This window comes from Oxyura jamaicensis, chromosome 21, assembly GCF_011077185.1.
Source record: "Oxyura jamaicensis isolate SHBP4307 breed ruddy duck chromosome 21, BPBGC_Ojam_1.0, whole genome shotgun sequence".
Taxonomy (NCBI): domain Eukaryota; kingdom Metazoa; phylum Chordata; class Aves; order Anseriformes; family Anatidae; genus Oxyura; species Oxyura jamaicensis.
The window spans coordinates 4,137,942-4,150,960 of NC_048913.1; the positions used below are offsets into that span (position 1 = coordinate 4,137,942).

Genomic DNA, 13,019 nt, shown 5'->3' on the forward strand with positions numbered 1-13,019 from the left:
TTCTCAGAAGCAAAAAGAAGGGCAGAACTTGAATGCCATTCACACGGATTCCTTGTGAATCAGCTCGGAACAAAAAAAAGAGAGATCTCTAGCCTGTTTACTAAAATAGGTAACATACAAGCACTAACAAACGCTGTGAATTCAGAGCAGGGAAGCACCAAGAAAGAAATCAAAGCATACAGAGAAATTCCCAGCACACAACAGCAACGCTGAAGAACACTTCCATGCAGCAGAATCACACCCCTGTTTTACAATAGCTCTAATTTTAAAAGGAACACGTGATTATCAGAGTTGCCAGCACATCACACACCTCTGCCTTCCTGCAAAGTCATTGCTTTTCAGAAAAATATGATGGCACGGTACTGAAAACATTCACTGGGGTGTACTGATTTGAATGACACCGTAACATCAGTAGAGGTAACTGCACGTAGATGTCTACCTCCCCATAACTAACTTGAATTTCCGTCCTGGTTTTTATTTTGGTACCTTCCTCCCTGACAGGCGGTAGATACTCGTTCCAGTGTAGCATTCTCACCATACACCGCCCTGCCTCTTCTCCATCGGATCCTTTTCCCCTCTCCAAACCTCTGCCCTTCCCCAAGCCTTTCATCTTCTAAAAAGCCTCCAAAACATCTTCATCTAAAGCACTCAAACTAAAACTAGAGCAGGTTATTTTTGGAAAACCTTTCTTTGAGCGGCAATCAAAGGCAAAAATTGTGGTCTCGGGCCACACGAGCCGTTTGACTGCACTCCACACAACTGTTTGGCTGAATTACTCAAAATGGAAGAGTAACTGCGGGGTGGGCTGCTCCATCGAGCTGACTGACCAGACGTTTCCACTGAATCGCAGCCGTAATTAAAGCAATTTCCATCTAAAGAGAGCGGCACCCTGAGAGCTGCACAGACATCCATAGGGCTAAATAAAGCCCCAGCAAATTCCACAACACTGGAATTGCAGGGAAATTCTGCTCTTTCCGTCTCTAAACAAGGGGGAAAAATGTTCAAAGTTATCACAAAGAGCAATAAACACCAGCAGGCCACGTGTTTGGTTGCCCACTGTTTCAAAACACTTATACCCAGGCATCCAGACAAATGAGCTTTCTGTCAAGAGAAACTGTCTTTCATTTCAGACAGTCTCATTTTCTCCGAGCAGCAGCTTATTTTGCTTAATGACAGCGCAGACATCCAAATTTTCTTCCCGACAAAGCCTCTCCTCCCAGCACAGAAGCACTGTTGTAATCAGGAGATTAAGAGTGCTTATTCGCGTGTGAAATGCAGGCTTGATCTCTGCCTTGTATTAGCGGCTGCCTACAGCAAACGGTCAGCATATTCCTCATGATTTCGTAACACTGAACAACTGCAATGAATTACACCTCACTTCCTGTCGTGCATTTACAGAATACGGTAACAAACGCGCAGTATTGGAAGTAGTGAAACCTTCCTAGCAGAAGCGTGACCTTCGATCTCCACTCGTGGGCTCCACGAGCAGGTTCTGCTACGAGGCAGCAGCAACAGCACCCCAAGAGCAAACACAGCACGGCGTGCAAGAGCGAACACGTGCAAGCACAGGCAGTTGTGGGGCAGGCGGGCTGTTTAAATACAAGCTCACCTGCAGTAAGCCAGCGTAACACTTCCCTACCTTTCTATATCCCATGCTAAACATTTCAAAACACGTGTTAAAAGCTATTTGCCAAGGGGGTCGGTGTCTCAGAGGTCGTATGGTAAAATTTTAAGTGATAAAGAACCAAAGCTGTCCATGTTGGGATCTGACTTCCAGCACAGCTGCACCCCAAAAACCAAAGCGGGGTGCCTCGTAGACATCCCTCAAGAATCAGAATTGTAGGGGTTGGAAGGGACCTCAAGAGATCATCGGGCCTGGCCAGCTTGCCCCAGCTCACAGCCAGCCCTGGCAGATCTGCAGTAACCTTTGGTGCAGACTATACCCCCCTACGACCCAGAAATCCAAGCATACACCCACCTCCTCCCCTATTTCATCTTTGCCACTTAAAAACAAACCCTACACTGCCTGTGCATACAGGTCTATCACAGCAAACATGGTCAGTATCCCAAGTCCCTGACTTGCTCTTCTTGCCTCTTCAAATAGTAAGAACTTGAATCACCCCTTAATATTAAGGCACGATTCCCTTGTTCAACACTTTACGTACAATTGTAATGATTTCATTTTTAATCAAAGGGCCAGCTTCCTCCCACACCGCCATCAGCCAAGGCTGAACCTGTAGGATAGTAATGGCAGTGACTGGCTAATTAGGAAATAGTCCATCACGAGGTCTGAACGCAAGACAGGAACCACAGAAACCCCTTGGATCTTGAGTAACAGCAAGGAAAGTTAGAAGATGTAGGTTGTCTGAACACAGGGCCATCAGGTAGAACAGATCAGCAAAAAAAAACAGAAGACGACTACAGGCAGTGATGGTGAATTAGGAAGGAGCAGTGCTTCCTCCAGCACCAGCAGCTCCAGCCACCAACACGCACACACACAGGAGAGGTAGAATCCACTACCGACACAATTACCTATTTTTGTATTCTTCAGACAGACCACAGTAAGATTGTTTTTATTTATATTCATCAAATATCAGGAATTACACAAGCACGGTATTTGAAAGGTCAGCCAACTACTGAACCTGCTTTTCCAAAGCGTTCCAAAGCCGTGAGATTAGTTCTCTGAATTCAGTAAGCTCCAGAGACAGCAGCAGGCAGCAATACCTTACGGACCTATAACCTACAGTAAATGAACTGATTATGGCTCAATTATTGAATTTTTTAAAAACCTCTCAAATTCTCTATTAGGTATTTTCTGCCCAGCAGCAACTTCATTGCTCCGGAGCAGCATCCATTCTCATCCACATTTAGTTTAACAAAGCAGCTGCTAAAACAGCCACCAAGCTCATTTCACCCCCGAAAACCACAGTACGGGATCAGCAGCAGTCCTGCAGTCGCTGGCTCCTTCTCTCGGTATTTCTCATCGGCGTCACCCCACTGCGGTGCAGTCAATGAAAACGCAGGTGTGCACAGGACCCCAAAATGCCCACGCTGTCTCTGGTGAGGTCGGGCAAGGCCGATCCCTACGTGCAGGTGCAGCAGCAGCTACCACCTGCACCGCCACGCGCTTCTCGGCACGTCCACGCAGGCAAACCCGGGCTGCTTGTAGACCACGTTCAGCAGCCCAGAGAGTTCCGACCTACCGCTGCTCCTGCCGGTTTCACACCGCGCATCACTACCAGGTTTCTATTTACTCAACAGCATCCAATACAACTTCTCACCCTGCAAGTTTGCAGGTGGTTTTTCCCTCAAGCCTTACTCACATTTCTGGAAGTCAGTGAGTGAGCTTGTCTGCTTCCCCCTCCCCTTCAAACCTCGTCCCTCGTGTGTACGTAGCATCAAATGCAATAGGAAAATTCACTTTCTCTGTAACCGCGTTACTGCTCCTGGGCAATCGGATTTCTCCTCAGATCCGAAGCAGCACACGTTCAGTGCTAGGCATTATGTTTCAGATTAACAGCAGCCTCCCCTTGCTGCACGAAGGATTGCATCAGCAGCCTGCTGGCCACCGCTAATAAATCCCCTTGAAAAGCAGTTCATAACTGGCTGCGCCTTTCATGAGAAAAGGATGAAAATATTAAGAAACACTCCGAGTGATTAGTCTGCTTCTAATCTAAAACAAGAGGAAGTGTTTTAAGGCTGCGTGAAATAACTTCTGACTTTGGTCATGCTTTAGACATTAATTTCTACTTCCAGTACTCTCGGTGCAGACTCTTCACTATTGTATGACTGACGTGATGGCATCTAATGTAACAGGATGAGGCAATATAGTTGGATTAATGTATTTAGGTCTGATCTTGTAAGCTGCTGAGCACAGTGATTTGCAAAATTAGACCATAAACCATTAAGTGTAGAATAACTGAAGCAAACCCTTATTAAGCCACACAAGAATTTGTTGGCCTCATTCACGTTACAGTACCGCCACATCTCATTTGCCACCACCAGCAGTCGGGAGATGGCAGATAGCACCCTCCTGAAATCTGGAGGTGCTCATCCTTCGCATACTGAACAACATTCTCACGAAAATAAGAGTCCAGAAACACTGAAAGAGAAGAACGAGGATGTGAAAATTAAAGAAATCCTAATTATATGCTAACACCCCATGACATGCAAATGAAGACCACACAAGCCATGCATCATACTGAAAATACTTGCAAAAGGGAGGTTGTTTTTTTTCCCCCTCCAAATGAGGGGGAAACTCTATTTTCTGGGTGAAGTTTTAAGGTTAGACACCATTAACAGCTCCCAAATAACATTAGGTTACAACCTGTCCATCTGCAGCCTGTGCCGGACAGGACACTAGGCTGAGCAGAGTGCCCTAAGCTGCTCATGATGGTGTTTAATCCATCCGGGACCAGGGCACGCTTTTTTAGACCTTCTTTACTCCACAGTAACAAACTAGGAGCACCACATTCTCCTTGTTCTTCCGAACAAAAACGTGGTGATCCTTTGTTGTACTGTACTTCGTTCCTAAATGACAAAGTTTATTACAAACGCCACAAAACTGAGTTTTATTTGTGACAGCCTACCTTGGAGGACTCGCACCTCTGAAGCTTCCATCGCTCAGTGCATCTGAGCAGCCAGCAGCCCGACAAGCAGGAGCTCAGAAACCATCTTCCACGTCCCAAAGCGCTCTCCTGCAACACCGACCTAGCCAGGAGCTGGCTTCAGAGCCACACTTCGAGAACACCACAGCAGCAGTCACACCAAGCACCAGCAATTGGGACCCAATTAAATCCATCCAGCACCTCGGGGATCAGCCTGTTTTCTCCAGCAGCCCTGCAGCCTGTCCCAGGGGATAACGTATACAGCTTCGGGGAGATTTATTACCTGCCAGCTAGCTCCCAACACGCACTGAATTATTGTCTGGCCTGTGAATCAGAATGAGTCCCAGTACTAGCAAGCATTTCAAAAACTCTTCTGCACCTATTCTGAATAAAGAATCGGAAACAAGTTTTTGTGGATAGCATTTTAGCATCGAACGCACTGATAGGCCAAGAAAGGGCAAGAGAAACTCCTACAGAAGGACATTCAAACCCTCAGCCCAAGGGGGAAGTGAAAACCTTTTCAGGATTTTACAGTGGCGCCATGCATATTTCTCTTTCCTCTTTACTTCCTAGATGGGTATAACTTAATTCATGCTGTTCAGAGTTTTAAAAGCTCCAGAAAGTACTGGCCTTTTGGGGAAAACAAAAACCATGTACTCTCTCCCAAAACAAACAAAACACAAAGCAAGAACTTGGAGAGGAAAAAACACTATAAATTCCAGACAAAACAACTGTTCTCCTCCCATTCTGAGACCTACGTTTCCGTATAAAAATCAACGGAAGAAGTCACATGCACAATTTAGGCTGTACGAGACAGGAAAAGGTTTTAAACAAGATAACCATGGGGAAAGTTCCTCTTACTCATCATCCACACAGGACTCGATCACTTGTTTATCTACTTAAGAACAGCAGATAACATACTGCAGAACTTCCACAGAAGATACTCAAACCCATCTGGAGCTGCTGGCACATTTCAAACACACAGACTGCATGAAAAATTCACTTCCGAGGAAAATGACACCAGCGGTTATGAAGCATGCCTGGCCTGGTTGGAGGCCCCTCAAACTCAGCTATCCGTGAGAGCAATGCACAAACTACACTGCAGAACCTCACGTTTAATATTTTCAGTGGGTGTTTCAGCCGCATCAGCAGTCTTCAGGAACCTTCATAAAGATGTAAGAGCACAAAAAAAGGTAGCCTTGTGTCCAGTGTGCTCTTCAGCAGGCAGCTGAATAACTGAAGTGTTCTGAAGCAGCCCGGTAAGGACTTCATTTTTCAACTTTAATAAAAGCGTGTGACAGAAGCCTAAGATACCAATTTAGCTTAAAGTCATGGCGCTGTGCTATCAGAGAGCCCTTGTGCACCACTTTGGACATGCTGCGGCACCTGCACGCTGCCAAGATCCAGCGGGATGCTCCTGTGACCGCCGCAGTGCCCAGGACCTGAGGTCAGCACCAGATCGCCCCACGGCACCGCACAGGTCACATGGAGAGGAAAACGGCCTCAGGATTTCATCAACCTGACAGACAGCGTTTGTAAGTTGTCCCCAACAACTCCCTCTATTGAAATGAGCAGAGAGATAAGTACCGAGCAAAGGTTCTGCTGTCAGAAGTGTTGTAGTGCTCTTGAAATTCTAATCCGCTGCTGAATTCCCACATGAGCATAAATATAACTATCTTGTTCCTTCACCTCTGGCACCTCAGATACCACAGCATGTCTTCAGAAGGAAACCACTCAGCCCTAAGCATGGATTCCATAAAACATTATGACAAAATACAACTTTGTACAGCAGCATTTGGAAAAAAAGAAGTCAAACTCGGCAAGTTAAACATACATCCCTACGCTGCTCCAATTTACATCGCTGCCCCCGTGTTTTAAAACCCACCAGGACTGCTTTTACCAATTCCACAGAGGTCACACGTCTTTCTGGGGGGAACTGCACATCCTTCTGCCCCCCAGATACAGGCTCTGGACCGGCAGACAGGGGGACACGGTGCAGGAGGTTTCCCATGGCACTTGCCCGCCCTCGGTACCAGCCTTGGGGAAGGCATCCCCAAGCAGTGCCAGTACTCAGGGCGTGCTGTTAGATGTCAGCAGCAGCCCCACGAGGAGCTGAACCAGCCCCCGGCAAGGAGGGGACTGGTAAAAGGTGCACAGGCAACATACGCTATCCCAAGGTATGCCACTCCTAGCTGTGCTTTAGAGGCCACAGCTCTGCCTGTTTCAACATTAACAAGATTTTAGTCATAAATTCTATCGCTCAGAGCTGCCAGTTTCATTTGTGCACAAGTCAAATTAGGCTACACTCTAAAATAATCTCAAAAATTCAGATCAATATTGGAGCATTTGATCGTGGGCTGTCTAAATTAAAAACAGAGCACCACAAAGGCTCCTTTCCAATCCCCAGCTCTAGGTCGGGGCTGCAGGGCAATGCCCTACCACCAGCTGCCGGAGCTCTGCTCGGTCGCACCCACCAGCTCCACGCATGAAAGGCCTCTTTCAATTCCAACCGGGACGCACTTCGTATTCCCTTAGCAACAGTGGCACGTACTATTGTAAAGAGAACGGACCCAAGGTGAAATATTATCAAGAACTGAGAAACCTCACAGAAACCTACACAAACAGATGGCATAATTTGTTTTTTTAAATGCTATTTAGCATTTACAGCTGGAAGTGACAAATATCTAACGTGCTTTGAATATGTAAATTATAAGAACAACACAAAAGAGGACAATGCAATTCCTTTTAAAGACAGGCAGTCATAATGTTGAAACAGACTGCAACCAATTTTCATACACTATTCATAATTACTTTATTACACTGTGAAAGGGTAATCAGTTTCCAAATGATCTAATAACCTTGGGCTGCTCTTAACTCTTTTATATCAGTCTTAACTACAAACAGGCTGGGTCTCCAGCTTGAAGTCAATTACAATACTCGAATATTAAGCACGCGGGTTCGATGTGTTCCTCCTCGCACCCGCTCCGCCACGCCAGCATACGAGATTACCTGGGAGCATTCCGTTAATAAGCTGCAACTGCTACAGCAAAAAAATCCATTCCCAGCTCTGATCTCGAAGGAATAGCTTTATTATCAGGAAAGGGAAATCTGATTTTTGGCTCCTTTGTTAGATTTCAATAGGAAACCGAGCAAATACACTGTGTTTTGAGGGCCTGCAAAAAGTCAACTCTACAGGGGGCTGTTACCACATCCCTTAAGGATGGGGGCTTTTTTTTTCCTTCCCCAAGTGCTCGAGCTGAACCGACCCGTGCTCTGGCTCAGTCATTTCCATATCATCTTGCAATTTAACCACCTGCTGAGGCCGCTTTTAGTCACCAGCCACTGACTAAACCCCAGACACTGCCCAACACGGAAAGATGCAGTGAGCTGAGCTCCCGCGTCCAACCCGTGCTCGGTTTAAACGCCTCCTCCCCGCCGGGTGCCTTCCCAAGCCACGCACCCCAGGGAGGGAAGCTGGCAGGAGCAAAAGGTTATGAACTTCCCAAGGTCAGCGGAAGTCACAGATCGGCTCTGCCCGAGGTAAATATATTAATGTTGCAGACGATAAGATTAGGAGGCTGAAACCTCCAGTCAGGAACGAGAGAACCTAGAGCTACACTACCAGTGTTACATTTCTGAACTTTTTGCTGCTTTTTACTACCTGGACGGATGAGGAATGACAGAACTATGGATTAAAACATCCACTGCAATGGCTACACTCTGCGCTTTCGCCAGTTCCCAACAACTATCAAAACACAGAGGGCCTGACCTCCTGAAACAAGATTAGCACACGCACAAAACCTGACATTCACACCATGAACGGCTTGAAATTTTAACCACGCACACGGAAATAAGTTTGTCAGACCCCAGAGGCTGCAGAAACAGTTATGCCTGTTAACAGAATCTCAGCTTCATCTCAAAAGCAAGTCATGTTGATCTCTCTAAAGAAGCAAGTACACAAAGGAAGCGTTGCCAAAACCAAAGCATCTTCGCTTTTGAATGTTTTGAGAAAATTCAAATCAGCACCTAAGAAAAAAAAATGTGTTCTGTGTACAGAACTGGTGCTACAGAGGCAACAGTGCAGCTGTGCCAAGTTTGGTTGGGTTTCATGAAAGGTTTACCTATCAGACAGCTTCTCAGTGAAGTTATTTTAAAATAAGACTAACTAGAAAACCTGCATGTATTAAACCAGGAACAAATATTACTGCATTCCAGGATTACCGTTCCATGCTGTATGTGGTCTCTGAATTATACCCATTTTCAGAGACACCCAAATCAAGCCAAGTCTATTTCAGATTTTCCTGTTACTTCCCCAAGAGCAAGCGTACAGCTGTCAGTACTGCCTTTACAGCCACCAATAATTTCATGCTTTTGCTAACATTAGGGAAAGCCAGAACTGCAAACCCACCACCACAAAGACCACGTGGTTATAAGAAAGCTTCCACATCGCAATCAGATATTATTTATTCCAGTAGCTGAGTGTTTATCCAATCACTACAGCCTTTTCTTGGCAAAACTTGACCAAAACAGTTTCCTAAAGAAGGCCAGCTTGTTTTAATCATTTACATTTTTCACTGCTATTTGTTCTCACTTTGCATCCAAAGGTCACAATTCCAACCACCACCCCAGGCAAACTTTGGAATAAATATTATTTTTGTCCTTTCTTCTGGAAAGAATTTCACCTTTGTTAGGAAAGTTGAAGTACATAAAACACATTTCCCTTTGATCCTTTTCAAGATGTTTCACGACACTTTTCATAAACAGAGCTAACTAGCTTACAGGAAGTTTTCCATGGGTCCTACTCCTCTGTTACCTAATGCAGTGTGTTACACCGATGTGGGCTGTTGCTTTCTTTAGCAGTGGCTGATAAATTACTCTGAGAAGAGACCTACCCAGCTCACTTTGGGCATCTTCACTGCACTAAATGATGCGTGCAGCCCAGTGAGACGTGCTGTCAGGGACCCACAAAACCTCTGGAGCAGAGGTTGTCGTGCTGTCAGGGACCCACAAAACCTCTGAAAGCACCAGAGCTGCTTTCGCTGCCCCTCGGAGCAAACATTTGCAGAGCCACACGCCGTGTTCTGCAGGCAAAGGTGAACAACCTGAAACAGATCCATGCAACTGAACATTAAGAGATTCACATCAGACTATTGGGAAGCCTTCTAATTTAGGAACAGTCATTATGATAGCATCTCTTATTTACACTTTAAACGCAAAAAAAAAAAAGGCAATTCAACGTTCCTGAAGTCATTTACTGATCTGAGCCTTACCCCACCAGTTGTACGCAGTTTCTGCTCCCTAACGCCGAGGAAGCGGTGCCAGTTCTACCTGCTCCTCTGGAGCTCCTCGCTAGGAGCCAAGGAAGCCAAGTCCCTGCAACCAACGCACACCTAAAGAAGAGTTGTCCCACACACTTGTACCTTAGCTCCTGAGCCATTTCTGCTTTCTGCAGAGTGTATTCAACTCAACTAGAATTATTACTTAACTAAACCATGGTGGTTCAAAACCACGTCCCACTTACAATCTAGGTATCCTTCTGTGAGGCCGAGCTTAACAATGACCACCAGAGAAATAAGGCCAACAGCTGGGACTGCAACAACTCCAGCCATCCTGTTTTAATCCACTCATCTGTCAGAGGCTGGGCTAATGCTGCAAAGGAATATCCTTAATTTGAAAACCCCTTGGGGGGAAAACAGCACTGCATGCATGATGATTGTCTCAACACGATATCTATTTCTGCACCTCTGTCTTCCTAATTGTTTTGGTGTTTTGAAACCAGCGAGCGGATGTCAGGTGTACACTGGCAGTGTGTACCAACAAACATCAGAACTACCGATCTTCAGTGTTTTACAGGCTGATTTTACTCCTCATTCAGCAAACAGAGCATCAGCACCACTTCTCTGTACCTGCTGCAAGTCCCAGAACCAGGACTGCTCAGCTTATGCATGCTGACCTAACACCCTGGGGCAAACTGATAAAGCTCCCCGCTCTTCAAAGAGCAGAACATCAGCAGGTCTCTGAAAGAAACCTCTCCCAAAAAGCTGCAGCCCTCTGTTACCAAGATGAAACAAAGTTACAGGAACAGGGCTTTTTGTACCCATAAACCTCAACCACGTGTAACCTAAGCAGCTCATCTAGGCCATCAACACCGGCTGTCTGGACTACAGGCCGTGCGTCAGCCTGGATTTGCAGTTGGTGCCAGGTAATTCCACAGCCGGCAGAGGTCTAAGCTGCAGCAGTAGGTGACTAATCTCAGGTGCCAAAGGGGACTGGCTTTGTTTCTATAGTTTTTTTTCCAGATGGAGAGCACAGCAACCCTTTAAGTGCTTCACCTCCATGGAGGTCACTTCCCACGGCAGCGACTCGCAGTACAAACCCCACGAAACCCGCGCTGGCCCTGCGAGACAACGGGCAGCGCTGCCCCCGGCCACGCGATGGGTTGAGGAAGGTCACGCTACCTAACCGCAAGGAGGCTCAGCATTAGTTTAATAATAAATAGCTTGTTTTCCTTTCCCCACATGTAAAATCAAAACAAAAGCCCTCTCACAGATGAGCTATTACCCACTCCATCGGAAACAAAAGCCGCGTCTCGTCACAGCTACATAAATAAAAGAGAGCCAAAGAGGGGCTGGGAGACGCACCCAGAGACTCTGCAACCTGTAGTAAGACTGCCGACAGGCTTTGACAGAACAGCTGTGTACAGCATTATGGTAATTAAAATTAAAGGCTCATCCACTTAACATACAAGCAATTCCCTGAACCTCACTGACAAAGCGCAGGAACCATTTCCTCGTGGAGGCACAATCACACACAACTTGAACAAGTTGCCTGCTTCTAGCAAAGGCCACTGCACAAAGGAGATAGAAAGCACTTGAGAAACAGCCGGGGCTATTTTAAGTAAAACAAAGCACTATCAACTATAAAACACACAAAGGAAGCGGCAGGATAGATTACGTCAGCCCTCGCCTCAATTCATAAATCCTGACCGCAAAACAAGACAAAATCTTAACTGCCTTTCTCTGCAAACCTGCTTACATAGAATACACACGGTTTAAGTCCTAAAATACGCTATTGACCACCGCTCGCTGATGCATCACTTTCAAACAGCCACAGGGGGGGAAAAATGGTGTAATCCTAGTCCATTCTACCCTGCAGCCAGATCAAATAGCGCTTGGAGAAGTGCCTGCCAAGCACCAGCCTGCCAGAGCACAACAAGCGCTCAAGTGCTCCGCACTCAAAACCACCTTTCACTGCTCCCAGAGATCTTTATAAAAATAGTTTAAACACTACTAAATTACCGGGTTGGAAAAACAAATAAAAGCATTTAAATGCTGCTCCCACACAATTCTCAACTTGCTGTTAAGCATCTAAAATGTCTGTCTTGTGATATTTACTAGGCACTATAAGTACCCAAAAACGCAATCGCCTGTAAGAACAAAAACTGACAAAAATGCAGAGTTGGTTGCGCGTCTGGAACTAATTGCCTGCAGATTAATGGCTTTACATTGGAATAGTGTTCCTCTGTCTGTAGGGCTTTAAATCCTGTTTACTTTCAACTTGGAGTTCCCAGAAGAACCATACTGGTGGAGCACGGAACGTTTCAGGCTACACCACACCGCCTTTCTCTTCTCAACTTCCCTCTTTTTCACGCCGAACACTGATTTAGAGCTTCTCTTCGCCCAGCGGTGCTTCCAGACACGTAAAGGAGGCTGGGAGGAGGCCGATGGGTCTCCAGAGGAGCCCAAACCCAGCCACGCAGAGCGGGGCCGGCTGCTGCCATGCAGGGTACGCACCGTGGCCTCGCAGCACCTCAAAGCGCTGGTGGAGAAGTCACAGCCTGTGCTGAAGCCCTTGGTGATGGGAAGGCACTCTGTGGGGTCAGCCTTCTGCCCAGATGAGCCAAATGTGATCCTTTATCTTCTTATCGCGTCTGCTCAAAGTAAAAATTAAGCGCAGTACATCTGTTTAGCCTAGCTGCTTATATTTAGGGCACAGAAGCAAAGCGTTCATTACGGAGAGCTGCCCTGTGTCCCAACGCATCCCCAACTCCTCCGGCCAGCCCCACCTACCGACTTGGTACAACTTTTTCTGGAGCAGGCAAAAAACAAGAAAACAACCCTAAAACCCAAACCAGTAACTACAAAAGCACCAAAACCCACATGAAACTGCCAAGAGACCAGGAGTGGGGCCAGCTCTCGGGCCAGGTGCTGGCAGCGAGGACGTGAGCTGGGCGAACCCCCCCGGGCAGCACTCGGGGCACAGCCGCCTCCAGCCCCTCACTCACCTCAGCGGCGGGGTCGAGACGAAGAAGAGGAGGAGGAGGAGGCAGCGAGGAGCAGCAGCCGCAGCTGGCGAACAAAAGGAGGCCCCCTCCTCCTCGCCGCCCAGCTGCGGGGCCGGGGCTCGGAGCGA

The 13,019-nt window shown here is 46.8% G+C and overlaps 1 protein-coding gene across 6 annotated transcripts in view; it reads right to left on the reverse strand.

Moving 5' to 3' along the window:
- The window catches only part of RERE (arginine-glutamic acid dipeptide repeats), a 228,678-nt gene that overhangs the window by 166,978 nt on the left and 48,681 nt on the right, over positions 1-13,019 (reverse strand). Inside the window, exon 1 of one of the 6 annotated variants that reach the window (XM_035344928.1) lies at positions 12,892-13,011. The exons of the other annotated variants lie outside the window; for them this stretch is intronic. The gene's annotated coding sequence lies outside the window, so the exon portion shown is untranslated. Of the gene's footprint in view, positions 1-12,891; positions 13,012-13,019 lie in introns of those variants that run through there. 6 annotated transcript variants of the gene reach the window in all.